The sequence below is a fragment of the Pteronotus mesoamericanus genome, unplaced genomic scaffold (genome assembly GCF_021234165.1).
Source record: "Pteronotus mesoamericanus isolate MK-2021 breed Mesoamerican mustached bat unplaced genomic scaffold, CSHL_Meso_final contig_90, whole genome shotgun sequence".
In the NCBI taxonomy this organism is placed as follows: domain Eukaryota; kingdom Metazoa; phylum Chordata; class Mammalia; order Chiroptera; family Mormoopidae; genus Pteronotus; species Pteronotus mesoamericanus.
Window position 1 is genome coordinate 15,968,214 of NW_026555277.1, and position 21,441 is coordinate 15,989,654.

The window sequence follows — 21,441 nt, forward strand, 5'->3', positions numbered from 1 at the left end:
CAAATTAGGAAGCCAAGGCACAGAAACGCTAAGTGACTCGCCCCCTCACCCACAGCTGGGACGTGGGTTTGCGCCCAGCCTTCTGGCTCCAGCGGCTGTGCTCTTAGCGGCTCGCCCTGCACCACCTTCTCCACCATTACGTGTAAGAAAGTGCACATTATCCCCAGCTTGATTTTTGCTGAGCCCTTCCAAGGAGCCTGAAAGGAAAACAGGACTCCGTGACTGCGTGAAACACACAGGACATATTTTATTAGCTTTCAGATGGAGAAAAGGGTAGAGTAAAAACATTTCTATAGCAATCCAGGGCCCTCCTCGGTGAGCCCACTCTGGCACTTGGGCTCCGCATCCCCCAGTCGTGGTGGCGCCTGTAGTCCCCATCCCGGCAGGTACTGCCACGCCGGTACATCTCGCAGAGGACCCAGGAGCCCTCCAGCACGTGGAAGGAGTGGATCTCACCGACGGGGAAGCGGTCGTAAAGCGAGGAGCAGTCCTCAGTGAACTCCACCATCTGGCCTCTGTAATCTCCCCTCTCGTGGAGCGGGATCCTGTGGGAGCTGCTCTGTGGATTCAGCAATCAGCAGATGAGGAAAAGCAAGAAAATCCCGCCGCTGGCAACTAATCATACACAGTCCTAGGGGGATGGACATTTCTTTGTCTTTTCTAAATCACAGAATAAAAAGAGAATCAACACCAGGGCCACTGTGTGCATTTGGGAAGGTTATACACGGCAAAATTGAAGAGGGTGCCATTCTAGGGAATAGTGTTCCCTAGAGTTTTCTAGAGCCAAAATCTATGCAAACCATGCATGCTGGCTTTATTTCGGACCACTTTTAACAACTTATGTGTATATTTTTGCTCTTCATAGGCTTATGGTGGACTGAGATGCTCCTTGAATGACATTAATATGATTAAATATTTAAATTTAAAAAGAAATAAAATGGAGTATTATTTTGAATCTCAACAACATTAAAAGCAGCTAGGGGGAAAGGAAGCTGAATTGCTTTTTCTCCAAGTGACGTCACATATTGGTGGCAGTTCAGACCACACAATCTAATCCCTTCCTTTTTGCTTGAAGCCCTGCTACTCTAAAATCCTGGGAAGCAAGAGCCATCATAAAGATTAGGTTCCATCCTCAACTCCAATATATGTTCCTGTGAATCTGCTAAGGTGATGAACAGAAGTGGATCCTGACGGAGACCTGGACAGAATCAACAGAATATAAAATTTTTAGAACAATGGAAAGTTAGGCTGTTTCTCCTAACTTGTTCTTTTACCTTTCTTCCCAGCAGGTACCCATTCAATATCTTCCTTCTTCCCCCATTAAATCCTCTTCAGGGGCGGTTCTCATAAGAAATTCACTCTGCGATATAAAAGACTCTGACAGCCTATCTTCCAGGGTTTGTAAAGGACGCGTGTACGTTTTCTAACGTGACCTTCAGGACAGCCCGACACGTGTGGACACTGCTCTCAGCCTTTCCCTTCTTTATGAGAAGCTTAAGGACAGAGCTGGCGGTGTGTAATTGGAAGAAGAGTCAGGACGGGAAAGGGGAAGCCCGGGTGTTCAGGCTCCTCGTGCCAGTAGGGTCCTATCAGGTGTTAAACTCTGTGAGGAAGTTTCAACCATGACAAAAGTGGTCCCTTTTCCCCAGGGCTCTTTTAGAGTCACATTGGAGAATCCCTCACAGTGGCATTCCAGGCTGCTGGGATGCTATCTGGGTAAGAGCGAGTTCCACTGGAGCCATTGGGATCATATTTGTTGGTGGTTGTGCCTAATCAAAAGGCAGGACTTGAGATGCTCTTGATGTTAATGATAATAGTTTACATTTGGGAAAGGAGATGGTTTGCCATGTGCCAGGTAAATTCCTTTCATTCTCATCACAACTCTAGGAATTAGCAACTCGTATTTTACGAATTCATTTTACAGATGAGTGAAGACAGTAACCCTATAGGAGTTGCTTAGCCATCACCCTGGCGCTGACACTCTGAACAATACCACGCACTGCTTTTTCCCAATAGAGGTGAGTTTAATTTTTTTAACAAAGTAAAATAAAGTGTCCAACTAAAAGCATTCCAGCACATGCTTTTTCAGTAGTAGAAACCTTAAAGATACTCATAAAGGAAAAGAGAACAGTTAACCCCAGAAAAAGAAGGCTACAGTCCTACGCTACAAGCAAGCACCCGTGTGAATGCAGGGAGCAGAGGGACCAGTGGGACCAGACTAGTCGCTGAGGCCCACTCGCTGCTGGTAGTCGGAGTAGTCGCCGCGCCGCAGGAAGTGCTGGCGGCCCTGGAAGTTGGGGCGCTCATAGAGCATCCAGCAGCCGCTGTCCACGCGGATGGAGTTGCAGCGGCTGATGTAGGGCTGCAGGTTGGCGTGGTCGCTGCTGCAACTCGTAGTGGTGGCCCTGGAAGCCACGATCCTCGTAGACGGTGATCTGCAAGGAAGGGAATGAGAGGCCCAGAGGCCTGGGCCCCGCCCCCGCCGACCGAGGCCCCTGCCGGCCTGGGCGCTGGGCTCACCCTCCCCATGGCTGGTGGACAGGACTGTGCAGGGTCAATGGATGGGGCGGTGGGTTTATACAGCAGGTCGGCTGCTGCGTTGAACGACACAGAAAGGGGCCCAGGGAGGGGGGATTTGTTCTCTCTTCTATATAATGACCTGGGGGTTAGGGGGAGATGCTTATTGTATGTTTCCTCATAGACTCTGCAGACCTTTCAAACTGGTGACCCGGGTTAAAAGTCACTTGGTGCCCCTCGGCTTTTAAATGAAACCTATTCAGGAAATTGGAACTGAGCAAAGGCGCTCAACCGAGTTAATAATTGTAATCAAACATTTTGCCTTTTTAAATTTCAAAATGATTTCTAAGTAACAATGCAGGGGAGTGATCAGGTCTGAGGCCACAGTGAGCTACAGCCTGAGGCATTTAGATTAGAGCGCATTTTCTTGGTGGGAAAATGTGGAAAATGGGGATGAACCTGCCTTCCACACAGAACGTTTAAAGTAGGATGGGGCTCTCCTCCAAGAGAAAGTCTCTGTGCTCCTACTTGCTGCTCAGTGGGTGTAGCAGACGTCACTAACACCTGCGGAAGGATGACAAGGGGCAGACCCCGAGGAAGCCTCGTCGGGCACCTGGCCTCAGCCCTGCTTCCTGGAGCGGAGCGCGACCAGGGACATCCCCAGACACTTCTCCAGGCCCTCAGCGCGTGCCTCCCATTCCGCAGTCCAGGACACCCTCCGCCTAGGAATTCTTGAGGTGGCTCACTCGGGGTTGTTTATCACACTGTAACTATTTAATGAATGTTTTTTTCTGCTAACTGCTAAGCTTATTTGTTTGCTTCTAGCTGCTGACATACGCAAGTGAACGTGCAAATATAACAAAACTTTAAACCCCACAATTTTGCCACCTTCTGCTTTCTCTCTCTTTCCCAGTCCTAGTCACTCCCTGGTTAAGGTTCTGGTGGGAAGGGAGTCTTCTTTTCTCTGCCCACCCCACTCCCGCCCCAGACCCCTAGGAACTCCAGGAGCCAGACTCTTTAAAGCAGGATTTTTCCCAACCTCAGCACTACTGAGATATTTTAGGCTGAGAACTCTATTGTGGGGGGCTGTCCTCTGCATTGTAGGATTTTTAGCAACATCTCTATTCACTACCAAGGAGATGCCGGTAGCACCCACTTCTTCCCTCCCCTAAGATAACCAAAAATCTGTCCTGGCTGGTGTGGAAACATTAAAATGTTATGTGAATGTAAAATTTTATTATTTACTAAGTAACAGGAATTTGAATGAGTGTCTGAGAGGAGGAAAAAAATGCAGTATAATTAGCGCCTGCTTGGTGACTCCCTAGAGATGGCAACTAGGGGGAGTCACTAGGAAATGGTACCGCTAGGGCCCAGCAAAAAATAGAAATAATGAATACACTGTGCAATATCAGAACGGCCACCCTGGGAAAGTAATGGCACTCGCATCTAATACCCTAAGTTATTACTTAGAAAAAGAGAAAATAAAAGGCCTGTGCATAATGTTAATAGCCTACCATCAAAACATGGGGAAAATAGCCTCTACAGCCCCAGCTTTCTGTCTAAACTGACTGAGACCATGAATGGCATCAGGTCCCTTTGTGGGAGATGCTTTATATTTTAAAGGTCATTATACCCATAGGATAATAATTGATCCAAATGGAAGGAAACACAGTCATTATTGAAGGAAGGAAATGATTCCCTGCAGCTGTAAATTCCAAAATCTGTTCAACTTTACAGTGAAGAAAATATATTTACCTTTTCATAGGCACTTGGTTTTTCTACAGGCCTGGCTTTGCCCCTTCTTCACTCAATGGCCAGATTCAATTTATGGGGACTCCAGCTACCCCAATTTTTTGTTCAGAAGAATCTTAGGAATAGCAGGGATGCTTTTCATGTGTGATTTCCTATGATCATAAAAGCTAATATGGGTCAAAGTATAAATAATAATAAAAACAAAGGGACACTGCTAGATGCTGCTTTAAAGTCTTTATTTGTATTTACTCATATTTTTTTTTACAATAACCCTTTAAGATATTGTCACAATGTCCATATTATAGAAGCAAAAACTGACACACAGGGAGGTTAAGAAATTTAATCAAAGTCAAATTCTTTGATCACATAAAGTCATATCCCGTGTGGCACTCACAAAATGGAGTCACACAGAGCCCTCTGCTTTTAGACCTTGCCCTCTTTCCACCAGGACGCTGGAGTCCATGCTTCCTCAGCGTTGCGGCTTCTCAGAATTTCCCTTTGTTCTAGATTATTTTTCAAACACTCTTTCCAAGTGTTGTTTGCTACCTGCTCTCAAATACTAGTTCTCTTCAGTCCCAAAAAGTGTTCAGTTGAATCCACCACTTTCTTCCTTTCAAGTGTAAAAGTCCTGAAGATGCGTTTTTCATCTCCTCCCTGCCCCTCTCTCCTTCTCCACAGATTAGGCCCACTTCTTCCTTGAATCTCCCCACCAATACCCAGCTTCCTCTGTCTAAAATTTTGGGGGACTTTGCGCTCACCAAATCCAGGGCATCTGTCCTGGAGTTCATGCCCAGCAGTGTTTGACACTGGGCCGTCCTCATTACTCTTTACCCTTCAGCTAGAGGTTATATCATAAGCTGACCTTTCCTAGATTTTCTTCTCTTTTTAATTTTAGTTTTTCTTTCAACTTCCTCACTGTGTGTATTCTCAGACGCTCTCTTCTTTGCTCTGGGCATTTCTCTCTATAGTTTCATTTTCTCTGCATGTTCCCCTGACTTGATCTTCCAAAAATCTCTATCTCCACAGGTATAACTAAATCAATTATAAAGCAACTAACTCAGAGTTTTTGGATAAGACCCGAGTAGCATATATTTTAAAAGCTACCCAAGTGATTGTAATATACAGGCAGGGTTGAGAAACACTGACAAAAGTCTGCATATTGAGATTTTAAATAAATTTTATTGTTAAGATAAAAAGGCATTACACAGTTTATAGTGTAATTTGCTATTATAACAAGCAAAAGTCACAAGGACAGAAGCTTGGATTGATTGTGTTGACTCATAATCAAGCTGGTTGTCCCAAGGACAGTGCCATGTATTACCCTCCAAAGTAAGTAAAAGTTGCAGTGACTTTTATATGTAAGGCCGGTTAGTGACTTTGTAAAATGTCACTGGTTAAGCCAGTTGGTTGGCATATAAAACAGCTATTTCCCTCAAAGGACTGCAAAAACAGAAGTTAAGCATCTAAAGTAGTTTTTAACCAGGAGTGTCCAGCAGGATCACTTTAGCTGTTTTGGAATAAAGGTCTTAACATCAAAGATTTTGATTCAGCATACGAGGAATGACATCTAGACCAGAATTTTTAAAGAAACAATGAAAGATACTTAGACAAGATCTAATTACCAAGCTCCTTGAAATGAACAAGAGTGCTGTTATTATGTTTTAACTGATTCTTAGCAGGGGCTATATTTCAGAAAATTGATTTTTGTTTCAGTGTAGGCTTACTGTCTAACCACTATGCTATAGACATGAAACTAATATAAAATAATACTGAATGTCAACTGTAATTGAAAATAAAATGTAAAAATTATGCTGGTGTTTATTGCTTCAAAAGCAAGATGTTTTCTTCAAAATATATATTTCATACATTAAAAAAATAAAGTATATTGAGAGATATTTTTAAAAGAAATGTAATGGGAGAGAAAGAAAGAGTCTATAATGCCGTAACAATTTTAGGACAAAAATTTAAGGATTAAGGAACAAGTGGAATAGTTTCCATTTAAATTGTATTTACTGGCCTAACCTCTCTAAACTGCAGACAAAACCTTAGCTACTTGATAGATAAAAGCCTAAGGAAGATTTCTTTCTGGAGGATGATAAGAAATGCCAGTTTCAATTCTCACATGGATGCCAACAGAAGCCAGGCAATCAATCTTCAGAAACTGTCTATTAATATCTTAGCCAGAAGTTCTTTTGGTTTTTGGCTTATTTTTTTCCCTCCAATTCCAAGAATATTTCCCTAGAGAAAAATAAAAACAGAGAATTGAGGATGGATTTTTTTTTTTCCTAGAAATTCAGATCCAGAAATGAGTCTTAAGAAATAAAGATGGCTAAAAAGATCACTCACTTCCCCCAGTACAGGGCTTCCCCAGTGTTCGGGTCAACACCTCAGGCTGCCTGATGTGCTTGCTGTCTGGGCTGAAGCTTGAGATTTCCAGGGCTCGCAGTCCCCATCACACGTGCTGAAGAGGTTTTCTAATGTGAAATCTTCTTCCCACGAGGCTGCTTTCACAGACCAGCGAAAGGCTCTGTGGAAAAGTGGTGGTCTTTTAATCCAACCAGCAAATTAGTTAGCTCCTGGAGGAAGTGCTCCAATGTAAGGAAGTAAAAGAATACTTTTTGTGAAAATTAAACATAATTTCAACCTACTTTTCATACTCGTGCTTTATTCAACCTATTGAAACCATCTCCCCACTGAATATTTTTATTTGGCAGTAAGCATCATGAAAACAAAGTGTATTTTTTATATATCAAGCATAATTCACTCTCACCCTACAGTGGAAAAACAATCTGCTCTCAAAGTATTTTGATTTTCACATCTGGCTTGTTTTCACATGAAGCCACTTGCTGCCCTGGGGCCATGGTGCTCCGCTGCTCTGTGGCTCTGCGCCTGATGGAGCTGGTTTATCTCCAGCCATTTCTGATACATCTTAAAGTGTACAATTACATTATTAAAATGTCATTTGAGATCTTGATTCAAGGCAATGTCATCAGTTTGGCTCAAATAAACTCTTACAAAAATTCTCAAAAAATAGTTCAATAAAAGTTTAAGACTGAAGGGTAATTCAGAAAGCATTTTTGTTTGACTCATGTTCAATAAACAGAAAAGAGTCATAAAAAGGGGAAAGAGGAAATAGCTCATCTTGTGCAAATGTGAATCAATTGTCCATCACTACCCACCAAATTCTCCCTCTCTCTCTCTCTCTCACTTTCTAGTCCTCCATCTCTCTTTTGTTCTCTCACATTCTGAAAGTACAATGACTTAAAGACACAGTCATAGTAAGACAAGTCTTCTAAAAGCCAATTCAAATAAAAATTTCTCTAATAAAAACCTAATTCATTAAGAACCAAGTTTCAGAACACTATTGTGGGCTCTAACACTCCACAGCTACTTTACAAGCTTTTCAATGAGAACATCTTATACACAGGTATGCCCGCATCAGAAGATTGGAAACAAAGAGAAAAATTAAGCCCACTTTCCCTGGACCATATTTCATTAGAAGTTCTTAGAAATACACGGACAGAAAAGCCTTCACCAGAGAATGCTTTTCTTTTCTTATCTTATCTTATCAAATTAATGTCACCTCCTCGTGGAAGAAGATGCGCAAAGAGCACGAAAAGAGCTGTGGCCTGAGCACACATGCCTGAGACAGACACAGAAGCAGAGCTGGCGTGAGGTTTTCAAAGGCCTGCACAGTCTTCTCGAATATCAGTGTGATTATGAAATCCCAGTCTTGCCACCATGCCTAAAAGAAACTTTAAAACTGGATGGGTAGGACAAGTTTTCTGAGATTCATGGAGTGTCTGAAAAGAGATTTCATTGATTCTATTTTGCTTCCAAATAAAATATAACAGACAGATAATAAAGTGGAGCAGAGAGAAAGCATTGGTCAGCGCTTATTTCCACGGTTGTTCCATCACTTTTGATTTATGACCCGGAAATTGTGTTGACATGACGTTCTTTTTAAGTAATTCAAATTATATCAGACTCCTAAAAAATAAAGAAGCACATCACAAAGTCTTAATAGTTGTACAGCTTTTCCCTTGATTTATATATTTGATAAGCTATTTTAAAAATGCAATCTGAGGTTCACAATAATACAGCTTATGTTCACAGGAGAGATTATGAATAATTGTGGGTTTTCCCCCTTAATATAACAAAAAACATCAACCATTTAATTATAATGCCATTGCCTAAGCTATGACAGCCCACAGTGTAAGATGTTTTCCAGTGTGGAAAAGGCAGTTCTAAAGAACTTTCTAATTGTAGTTCGGTTTTAGAGAGTCAAATATCTGCTGTGATAATAAAATGCATGCTTACAAGTTCCCTTAAGAAAAAGTAATAATTTTGTTTGTTAAAATTACTGTTGTTGGAAACTATCATGACTAGAAGCATTAGGTAGCCAGCTACTTATAGCCAAGCTCACATTCCTCTTATATTTCTTTGCATAGGAAAAAAAGCGAACACTGTTTATGAGTCAGCTGGATCTGAGAAATTCAGTCAAAAAAAGCAAGTCAACAGACAGCAGTAGCAGCCATGCTATAAGGCTACGTGCATAATGTCAAGCCTGGTTACCACAGGGCCCCTTAACAGTTGTTTTCTTCCTTGGCTCCCCTGACAACTGTTCCCATCATGACTATTAGAAGGAACTAGTCAAAATGCAGAGCTGCTCCCAGCTTTGCCTAACTTAGAACTCTCCAGTAGCTCCTCATTTCCTTTAGGACAAAGAGCAAGTTCTTCCTCAGAACTGCTAGGTTTCTATAGGGCAGGCTCTCTCTCTGCTTGGCTTATGAAAGCCTTCTCAACTCTTTGCCCTCTAGGTCACATGTCTTCTTTTAGCATCTTGATCTCATGGCCCTCCTGCCACAGGGCTCCTGCATATGCACCCGTACAGGCCTTTGGATCCTCTCGGTAGAACATTCCACAGCTAAACCTGCTCCCCATCCTTCCTCTCTTTATTCTTTTGATCTCAGCCAACTTTGTTTCTCAGGGAAGCCCTCTGTGACAACCCAGGCAAAACCAGAGTCTTTTGTAATCAGCTGTCAGAGGATGACCGGTCTCTTTTAACAAGACTAATTTCAGGTATGATACACTTCTTCTTCTCATTATTTGATAAATTCTCTGTCTCCCATCAAATATATGTTACATAAATTCCCATTACATAAGAGATAGACTGACACATAAGTGGCACTAGATAAATACTTGTTGAAAGAACATATAAGTTAATAATTGGTGAATATCACAGCAGGACACGTTTTCCTAGACTTATACTAGTCTGAATGAACCAGTGCCAGTGTTTCCTCGTGGTACAAATGCCTCGGCAAAAGATTTCTTCATCAATTTTCCACCAAGTTTCCAGCATAACAACTTAATGTCATAAAGTTCATTTGCACAGGGACAGAGCCACACATTTCAGAGAAACTAGGAGATAAAAATTTCTCCTGTTTTGTTCTTATTCATTTCATGCATAATATAAATTTAAAAATCTTACACTTTCTCTTCCCATAGAAGTTTAATATTGCTTCCTAGATTATCTAGTTTAGAGATTACCAAATTCCACTTTCAGAGACCACAGGAGACAGAGAAGTTGTCCACTGACAGAGACTTATCATGCCACAAGGACCATTATTGGTGGAATTTTATGGCACTTCCGCAGCAACAGTTGTTCCCCGCCTCCAGACCTGCACCATGAAGGGATGCTTACATGTGATTCTTGCTCACTGGGGACCATTTGCACCCTCCTTTCATAACTTCAGTCCTCTGAAGCCCCATCACCTCCCATTGTCACACACCAGGCCTCCAGGTCAACTATTTCAACTGAGTTCTTGCTAGTATCTCACTGCACCTGCTCAGGGCTACCAGGGGTTTGCCCCCATTTCTGCATGCAGGCTTCTGCCCCTCCTTAGATTTTGGTCCTATTGTTTGCCCTACAACTGTCAGATGGGCTCAAGAAAAATCACAGCTTCTCAGATTCTTCAGAATTTGGGTTTTGTTCTTATCGAAATGGGAACAACATTCTTTTTTATTATTTATTCTATTACAGTTGCTCTATTTTTTCCCCTTTTGCCCCCTCCACCCAGCCTACCCCTCTAGCCCACAGTCCATCCTCTCTCTATTGTCCATGTCCATGCGTCATTCATACATGCTCTTTGACTAGTCCCTTCCCCTTTCTTCCACCACTCACCTCCCTTTTCCTCTCCTGCAGATACCAGTCTGTTCCATGTGTCCGTGTCTCTGGTTCTATTTTTCTCCTTAATTTATTTTGTATAAGTTATAAGTGAGATCAAATGGTATTTGTCTTTCACCAACTGGCTTATTCCACCTAGCATAATGCTCTCCAGTTCCATCCATGCTGTCTCAAAAGGTAAGAGTTCCTTCTTTCTTTCTGCTGCTTAGTATTCCACTGCATAAATGTACAACAGATTTTTCCTATTTTTGCTTCCTGCATTTCCAGTGGAAACTGGAATTTGATTATCAATATTTGAATGTAAAATAAAATTTGAATTCCAAGAAAATCCCAACTTGGTCATATTACACTAGCAATTTTTTGTGTAGTACTGTACTTGATTTGCTTATATTTTGTTGAGGGTTTTTTGGTCAATATTCATGAGGGATATTGGTTTATATTTTGCTCTCCTAGAAATGTCCTTTATAGGTTTGATCACAAATTTATGCTGTCCTCATAAAATGAGTCAAGAATGCCCCTCCATTTTGAAGGAGTTTAATTTGGGTATTATTTATACTTCAAAAGTTTTATAGAATTAATCAGCAAAGTAGTCTAGGTCTGAAGTTTTCTTGGTGGGAAGATTTCTATTTACCAGTTCAATTTCTCTCAAGATACAAGACATGTCATGTCAATTTTGGTAACTTGGGCCTCACATGGTAGGCTTCTCCCTGTTCCAGGATCTTTGCCCCTCAAGTCTCGGCTTGATTTCAAACAGCCTTTTTTTTTTTGCAACTCCTTAAATTTTCTGATTGTTCTTGGAAGGAAAACTGGCCTTAATAAGACAGTTCACCATTGTTAGAATATCAAAAGCAGAAAATCTTAATATGTTGAAGTATATATCAGTCGTCTTGCATGTGTGTTTGTGTGTGTGGACTAAAAGAGATATTCAGAGATGAATTAAAAGAGTCTTTCAGTATTCAAGTTTTGGATATGCACACAAAAGATGAAGATGATTTTATTATATTTCTCTCCTATAAAAAGTGAAATTTCAGATCTTATAAATGTTACTCTGAATGCTGCATGAATATCAAGGAAATTTCCTGTCAGCCTTGTTTATGTCATCTGTCATCTAGTCACGGGAATTGACAAGATTTCTAAATTGGGCTGGAATGTGCCAGTGAATACCTATAGGATATCTGATATTCTGTAGTTGGAACTAAAATCTACTTGCACATTTTCCCAGGAAAATTGGAAATAGAATAGATTCACTGAGAACTATCAGAATGTGAATATTCCATAGTACATTTTATCCAAACATAATGAGAACAGTTTCAGCCTGTTTGGACATGGTACATGTATTTTGATGGAGTTGATCCTTGGAATAAACATTTTGAATGAGAGTAGGGGTAATTAGTTAAAAGCAGATGGCTGTATTAACCTTCAATTATGCCAGTAAATATAGCCATCAACTTTTACCACTTAGATCCGAAAGCCCTTTCGTTGTCATATTTTGTTATTTCATGAATATTTACAGAAGTGAGAATAAAGGGGTAGTGAAACCAACTTTACTGGAAATTGTTATAAGATTTAATCATAACATCCAATGCTTTATTCTACATCACCTAGGTTTTAACAGATGACATCAATGAAATGAATGCTTATGAATTGAAATATATCCATTTTATGAATATTTCAAATTTTGAATGCATCTCTAATAAGTTCTTAGTCATGTCCACTAAATATTTTTCTTATACTTGCATCATAAAAATTCAACACTTTTGAAATTGTTAACACCTCATAATTTTGTTGAAGAGATGATAGCCATTTTTACTCCATAATTACAAAAATTTTTTCATTTTTCATATTTAGAAATCCTAGTGAGAATGATCAGCTAATAATTTAGAATATTTTTCTACATCTTCAGTTCTCTTACAGTCACCTTTGTATATATGCCTACCTTTTGTGTTTGTCCACTTATGAACAATATAAAGTTTGGAGGACACACATTATAAAAATAAAAGAATATGCTCATACATTCTTTTAACAAACTGAGAGGTCCAGGTTTTTGCCACAAAATATTGTGTAAAGAAGTGCTTACAATAAGATGATTCACTGAATGATAATCCATTATTTTCCTTTTGTGCCTAGAAGTAGTTTATTCATTCATCAATTCTTGACTTTGAAAAAAGTTTGAGTGCAAAATTGTTCTGTGCATTAGACACACATGTCCCAGTTCTGATATATCTGCCATACTCAGTTATTCTGGGAACAGCCTGAAGAAAGTGTGGCCTTGATGTGACAACTCAGTGACTCTTAAAGGGATGGATGCTGATAGTCAGCTTTTCCCTGGAGATTGCTCTCAAAAGATTTGGGTGGGCCAACTCTATGGCCACCAGGGAAAGGGGGCCATGATGTGATTACACTTTTATTTTCATGCTGATTATTTTTTATTGAATGTCATATAGTATTTATAAAAAACTCTAGAGATAAATTGAAGCTATGGGTGTTATTTTCCTTCAAACAAATTTTTCCTTTTTTTTTCTGAAAACCTGGGGAAAAGGTAAAGACAAATCCACCAAACCTAATCAGTGATTGAAGAGTTGAACATGAACTTCAGTCTTGAAGGCGGATCTGTTTTTGTTTTTGCCTTATTCGCAGCACACAATCCCTACTGAAAGCCCATCATCTTTATCACAGCACCTTCTAATTAGCTACTTTGGACCTCCTGTTTCCTCCACCTGCCCCAAAAGGCTGCTAAAGACCTCTTCATTCTCCATCTCTCAGTTGCTAACATACAATAGCAAATTCCATGAAGGAAGGAAGGAGGGAAAGAAGGAAGGGAGGGAGGGAGGGGAGGAGGGGGAGAAAGGGAGGGAGAGGGGAGAAAAGAAAAGAAAAGAAAGAGAGAGAGGGGAAGGAAGGAGGGAAGGAAGGGAGGGAAGGAGGAAGGGAGAAAGAGAGAGAGAAACCAAAAGAAAGAGACGGAAACAGAGAGAGAAAGAAAAAGCAGTGTCAAATTCTGCACTTACGCCGTAGGGTTTCTTTCACTGCAAGATTCTGGGCCCTTGAAGATTCTCCCAATTTCAAGCATTTCGTTTCAGGTTTTCTCCTAATTTTCCAGTTGTTCTTGCCTAAAGAAATTGGTCTTAAATGACCTAATTATTGTTGGAATGATATGTAATTTATTATTGTATTAAATCTGCTAATATTTTATATTGGAATATATATATATATACATGTATTTGTCTGATATATAGACTTGACTTATAACACTTCATTTTATGCTTTCTCAGATTTTGGTATTCAGTTAAGGTCATCTAGTATACTGGATTTGGGAAAAGTAGACTTATAGTTGTGCATATGGAAAAGACATGCAGGTTATGATTATAATAACACAAAAGTAAACTCTGTGTGTCATGTACTAGCAACTGTAAACCTCCTTTTGCCCACCCCTGTATTTATTCTGTCTTAAAAAATGAAGTTAAGCCACTTATTTAAATCAGGATATTTTAAAGCTTATAATACTCACTGGGGAACAGGGGAAACGTCCCACTACTTTCTTCATAACTTATAAAACTTTCTCTGTTTTTGTAATGTTTTCCTCTGATCTTTCTCAAAGACTAGTTATATCTATGATATTGCTGTTCCATTATTTTGCTCTTCCTAACTAAAGTTTTCCTATTTTCATTCCTTTGTCTTTTACCCAGACATATTTTTAAGTGTATGTTATATACCATTATTTAAATGTATATACGACATCTGATGGACTTTTTTCTTTTGCAACCTACTTAAAGTCAGTTGTGCTGTAATTACTTAACATCTTTACTTATTTCATCCATTACCTATTCATTTGCTTTCACCCCCTCCCTCCACATTTTATTGCCTCTTAGTTCTATCACTTTCTCTTCTATGTCATTTTATCCCTCACCTAGGGATAATCATCCTCTTTATTTTCCCACATCTGAAAAGTTGTGTACTCTTTCCACAATAGAATATTATTCTGCCTTAAAAAAGAAGAAAATCCTAGTATATGTGACAACATGGATGAACCAGGAGGACATTATGCTAAGTGAAATAAGCCAGTAATGGAAAAGAAAATACTGATTCCACTCACATGAGGTATCTGAAATAGTCAAACTTACAGAAGCAGAGGGTAGAGTAGTGGTTGCCAGGGGCTGGGAGAAGAAGGAAATGGGGAGATGTTGTTCAGTGGTATAAAGTTTCAGTCATATAAATTGAATACTTTTTAGAGAATTGTTGTACAATGTTGTACCTATAGTTACCATAGCCATCCCCTCAAAGAACCAACTTGTTATTGTGAAAACCACTTATTTCATTCTCTCATAGTCATTTTTTCATATCATATAGAAGGTACTTGCTCTTAATGGCAATACTTTTAATTCTTTCTACAGTATTTATATATATATATAAATAAATTTTTCACACATAATTTTTCACATTATATTTTTGTGGGAATTGCAGATCTCATTCCCATTTTTTAAAAAAAGCATTACTGTGTGAAATAAGAAAACATAAGTAGACTGAGACAAAAATTCAGTTTCCAAGCTCAGTTTGGGGATGATGAAGTAGACATATTTTTTCTTATTCCTCTTATTAAGCACAACAAAAACCCCTTGGTGTTAAACATAAAACAAACATAGGAAGACCCTGAAAAGTGAAGACAAAAAGGCAGACCACTTAGGGACCTCAGAACCCAAAGAATGGCCTGAATTTCTTGGGCTTTTATTTTGTCTCATGTATCCCAGACTAAGTATTAGAGAAGCTGGCAGCAATGAGCTAAGATTAAAAACTAAAAGCTTCAAGAGAAACTTGCTCTTGTTAGTAAAGCACCAGGAAAAGAGAAACCTAGAAAGACAAAACTGTTAAATAACAGTTGCTCTGCTTTGCTAAGCACAAAGTGAAAAATTACAGCCCCACTCCCACCTCCACCAGCAAAGGCTGAGGGGAGACATTGGACCTCCATCCCCGCCCCGCTGTGATGAGATACATCTATCCCCTTCCAAAGTGCTGTCAGAGAAGGTCAGGTGGAAGCCAGGATACCCATCCCTTCCAGGTGACGAGCTAGTCTCCCCACTCCCATAGCATCACTGGATTTCCACTCCTTTCCATTCCCTGGGGTGGTGTCAGAGGCCCTGTGGTCAACACTCGGGACTTTGCCTAACACTCAGTGACAACAAGGCCACTCACTAGAATGTTAGTAGTGGCAGTAATGAAGAGCAGTAATGAGGTGTCCACCCTTCCCCTTCCCAAGCCACGGTGATACCAAAAAAAAAGCTTAGTGGAATGTCTTGATCTGCCCACCCCACCCAGCAGCAGCAAGAAGCCTTTTCTATCTCCAGGTATCAATGAAGTCCAAAAGGCAGCCACAGATGAGCATTACTACCCTTGCCTACTAGCCTCTCAATTTGATGAAAAAGTTGCTGAATATCTGTGTATGACCTCAGAATGGCAGATCACCATACCGATTCTCATGGGCATTTCTGCTCCTAACACATTACTTCCTTTAAGAGAAATCCTTCTGGTCTCCTCCAGTGTAATATCCTAGCCCCGCACAATATGAGACCAACATCACTTTCCACTATACTACCCTAAGGGCAAAAATACAAGAAGATATTGCTAAAAGCAAAAAAATAAATAAATAAACCACTATTTCTTCATAACATCATGGCAAATGGAAGAAAGAAGGTAAACCTCATTTATCCCTCGTTGACTCCTTCATTTACATTCTGCTTTGGTTGCTCACACCGCTGGTGTTTATGGGCCCTGTTGTGTAATTGTCATGCTCAGGCACAAGTCTTATGAGTAGAAATTGGGTCCAGCCTGATCTAATATTCACTGGACTGGCTATGCAGCAGGATCTCATGGCTTCTCTTTCTATCTCTTTAAAACTGAAGACAAGTTTTGGTGACACTATAGCATCTGGGTGAGACATCACAGAAGCACAAGCTCCATGGTCATGAAGGAAGGTAGGCCCTCTTACTGCCTTTTATGGACTGAATTCTATCACTACAAAATTCACATTTTGAAGCCCTTACCCCCACAGTGATTTTCTTTGATGATAGGGCTGTAAACAAAACGCAGGTACGGCTGCCTCTCACTAGGAAAGCCAATACTCGAGAAGCAGGTGCTGATGTAAAGGAAAGTGGCTTATTTGCAGATGCCAGCTACCTGGAAGATAGGGGACTCATGTCCCAAAGCCCATCTCCTGGAAGATGAGGGACTTATGTCACAAAACCCATCTCCATCTCTCAGTGGAGGCAGAGGTGTTTTACAAGAGGGGAGAGGGAAGCAGAACAAAGAGATCAAGGGAGGTGGTTGCAAAGTTCTCTACATGCAGCTGAGCATAGTCCATTCCAATAAGTCAAGTGATGGTCTGGTGTGCATATATATTAGTCAGAATCCGCACTTACAGAAACAATATCCAAATAGTGGTGGGGGGTTACAATTTCCCACTGTTACAGGGCCTTTAAGGAGATAAACATCGACTAAGCATTAAGTGTTTAGTATATGTCAAAATATGGTCTCGGCTATAAAACATAGCCATGCAATATGGTTTTCATGAAACATATTCTAGTAGGTAGAGAGAAAATTCATGAATTAATTCTGGTAACAAAAGTGTATGGAAGAAAGTAAATCAGAATAACAATTGATAATATAGAGTGTGATAGGAGGCACATGTGTGTTCCTGTATAATATGGTGTTTAGAATAGACCTGCCAAATGAACAAAGGTTCATTTGTTTTATAGATTATTATGAGTCCCTTTGTTTAACATCAATTTATTCTCTCTTCTGAACAGACTACAGATTTTTCCCATTTACTGGAACCATATCTTTTTGTTCTGTAATTCCCTGATCTGGCAATTCCTTTCATTTTATAAATGTTGTCTTACTCAGTGATATTTTTAAATGATAATTTGATTTATTAAAACAAATAATTTCATAACAGTTAAGAGAGTACCTTAATAAACATTGCCTTTTAAAATAGCCCATTATATCTACACTCTTCCTTTTAGTATATTTCTATTAACAAAATTAGAATAGGAGGCAACCATGGATGAACAAAAATTAGAAAATAGCTTTGGGGCTCTTAAGGGGTTTTGATTTATTAGTTTTTCATTATGAGGTAAATAATCTATTGGGCACATAGGATGTTAAATCACTAGCAGATGTTTAATATCCCTGCTGCAGCAGTTGAATTTTTGAAAAGATACTTATATAAATCAGATCATGACACTCTTCTAAATATTTCAGTTTCTTTGAGCTCAATTGAGAATAAAACTTACTGTGCCCTATATTATTGGGGGAGGACACAATGAGGAACTGGGTTTATTTTCTTTTGGATTTTGTTTTTAAAGTATAATTATACACTTATATACTTTAATTTTACTAATTTGATATCTTATAAAATTCAACCTTCTGTAGTCTAAAAGTTATTGATAGCTTTTTTGGATATAGTCTGACCTCTACCTTTCCCTTTAAAAAACTGAGAGGAAACTAGCATTTTGCATGTCTAAATATGCTTCTCATGTCTTACATTGGGAACCCAACAGCTTCTGACCTAAATTTCCAGTTAAAATTAAGATTTTCTTTGAATCTTGGCACTTTAGGGCAAAAGTAAACCAGATCCAATTGAGGAAGATAATTTAAACTCCATTGAAAATATAAATGAAGTTGCTTCTGTCTCTAAAATTCTTCCCAAAATGTTATCTAATCAAGATAGGATAACATAAATGAGTTTAGGTTAGAAAAGTAAACCACAAACATGGGTAATTTTATTACTCTTTCTTTTCTTGTTACAAAAGCAAAAACACGAGTGAACTTATTATTGTTTCCCTACCTTTTTTTAAACAAGAGCCTCTGATAGTGTTTGTGTGTGTGTGTGTGAGTACTTTGTAAATTTTGCACTATGCTTTCTTTTTCCCTTTCAGCAGAAATGGTGGCCTATACCCTCCAAAGAAAATCATAAAGAGGTATTCTCTCAATTTCCCAGAGCACATCTGCCTCTCCTCCCATAGACTTCCCCCTGCAGAGCAGCCCCAGAGAAGTTTCGCAATCCCGCGGTGGGAAGGGAGCATCTTCCTTGCTCCAACTTTTGTCAGAACTGCCCTCCACTATAAGACTACTGTCCCATATGTTCACCATCCAGGTCTAAATTTTTACTGACATTCACATTTGTATATTTTATACAGGTCAGATTGTCTTTTGTGACAATATAAATCAGGGCAGTTTCTGAATTGTTGATCAAAATAGATTTAGCTAAGGCAGCCAAAGAATTTTTTTAAAGCTAAAATCAATAGTGTTTCCTTAAAAAGTCTAAGATCTTAGTTCCTCTCTTCCATCAAATGACAAATTTGAAATTTTGACATGTGACACCAAATAAATCCATTTGCACGTTTTACTGTATAGCTAGCTTTGACCCTCTCCTGAAAACAGTTGTTTTACAGTGTTAGAACCGCATGATGGAATTTAATAATTTTAAAGATACTATCAGTATGCCAAAATGTCAAAGCAATTTATAGATCAACTGCATTTCCCCCAAAGAAGAACATAGCTAAGATATTACAAAAATGTCAAAAGCAGAAGATATGAAAGCCAAGAGCTTTGTAGCTAGTGAATCAATGTTCATTTTATAATCACACAATATAAGCCACCTTCCTTAGAACAGAAAGCTCTTCCAAAGAAGTGTAATGCATGTTCTGCATAGCTGTCATTACACTGACACTTATCTTTCCTTAGTCTTGAAAAAATGCAAAAACTGGATACCTATATATAACTCTAGACAACATACAGTAATGAGCAAGTTTCCAATTTCCATGATTTTGGCTTTGATGTTCGTTGTCTCGACAGTCCAAACCAGTTACTTAAAACATGAATTTTATTTTGGCTTGACGAGACTTACACTTCAGCATAGGAGCCTATTTAATGTAACTTTGATATAGTTGCCATGGTATATTGTACAGCTAGCTGTTCTATGTGCTAATATGCAGAAATTCAGAAAAAAACTCTGGAGAAATTCTGGAGAAAAAAAAAACTAAGACCTGAGTCAGCCAGAGGCAGAGTGAAGGCACAACTTTCCCTCTTCTCCAGACACCCCACAGAGAAACCTATCCCAGGCAGGGCACTGCTGTACCCACATTTCAGCTGAAGGGACCCTCTCCACCCCATGGGTCTCCACTTTTAAATGTCACATCTATCCACGTCAGTGAGGGAATGTACAAACTACTTGATGCCAGCCAGTCTAGATTTGGGGTGCCAACTTTTAATGAGGGTTGCCTCAGAATCTAGATGCCCAGCTCCTCGAGACATTAAGGCCATCCTACGGAAGACCCTGGTCTCTGATACCGGGCCCAGTTCCTGTTCAGGCAGCCCGCAGTGAACTCTTAGAGGCAAAATCAGACAACTTTGCTTGTTGCTGCAATAAACTTTTCATGTGTTTCTCTATGTGGGTTAAATAAAATATTTTTTTTTACAAAATGCAGAGCATTTCCATAAATTTCTGTCACTGCATGTTGAACTGGTTTCAGGCTGACTGTACGACTTTAATTTTATTCATGACGGAGTCTATGACATTTCATGTAAACTTATGAGAAAAATTTAAGCTTCTTGAGTATGGGAGGACTTTTTTTTTACCAAATATGTTTTTATCATATTCTTCATTCCAGTGATAATGCATAGCTTTATGTTGCTTTGGGTTTAGAAGACTACAATTTCCCCTGTGGCTCTAAAAACTTTTAAAAAGAATTTTAACTCTTGTCAATACAAAAATCATTTCATCAATAATCAAAACAGTGCACTTGTTCCCATGAGCTGGCTAAAAGAATGAAAACCAAGCCCCATTACAATTTTTTGTTAGGCAGAATGTTTTAAGCCAAGTTTTTTCTATTTTGTCTTTAATCAACAGCCTGGGAATAACCATATAGATATTTTAGGAAGTCTTAAAATGTTATTTAATATTTACTGCTTATTTTCAATTATTTTCAAAATCCCTTTATCATGTTATAGATGGTGGTAATTTAGTGCCTAGGACAAATCCACTAGTCTCAGCTTCTCCAGGGTTGGCCAAAATTTCATTTTTTTCCCCCATACAATGGCTCTAGTAACGCTTAGTTGTCTTTAACTTCATTCAAAATAATCTTGTCACATTGCATTTTGACAGCTATCATATCAGAATGCATTAAAAAACATCAAAATTTGTGAATTTTTATGTAGACATTTTAATATTAAAAATGGAAAAAACATGCAACATTTTTGGCATGTTATGCTTTATTATTTCAAGAAAGGTAAAAATGCAACTGAAATGCAAAAAAAAAAAAAACAAACAAACATTTGTGCAGTATATGGAAAGGTGCCATGACTGATCAAAAGTGTCAAAAGCAGTTTGCTAAGTTTCATTCTGGGGATTTCTGTCTGAAAAACACTCCATGGTCAAGTGGACCAGTTGAAGTTGATAGCCCTTAAATTGAGACATTAATTGAGAACAATCAACATTATACTACACAGGAGTAGCTGACATACTCAAAATATCCAAATCAATAAAGTTATTGGTGAAAAAGGAAAAAATGTGTCTTTTATTTTATAGAAACACTAAATGGACTTTTTGACCAGCCCAATAATAACTACTAAAACTGAGAGAAATAATTATTTCCTAAAATTTGTGAAGTTCTTGCATATATAAAAAAAAATATTAAGGGAGGAATTTAGAACAGTGTTAACAAAAGGAGCCAACTGTAAGAAAACCCATGCAGAAATGATTACCCTCCCTTAATCTGCTAGCTCTTGGAACCAATTCCAAGGATTCAAAAAACCCATGAACACATACATAGAACAGCCAGCAAGGAGGGGCCTATGGCCACCATGAAAATGCATTGCCCAGATTTCTTGCTATGACAAGGACATCATGTGACAATTCTACCTGCTGCCCTCCTGCATCCAATATCATGTTTTTGCTGAGACCACGCTTTCTACACATTGTTCTCAGCAAGTGA

At 39.1% G+C, this 21,441-nt stretch overlaps 1 pseudogene; it reads right to left on the reverse strand.

Moving 5' to 3' along the window:
• Positions 1 to 250: 250 nt before the first annotated feature.
• On the reverse strand, positions 251 to 2,529 carry LOC129080594 (gamma-crystallin F-like; annotated as a pseudogene).
• Positions 2,530 to 21,441: the final 18,912 nt, after the last annotated feature.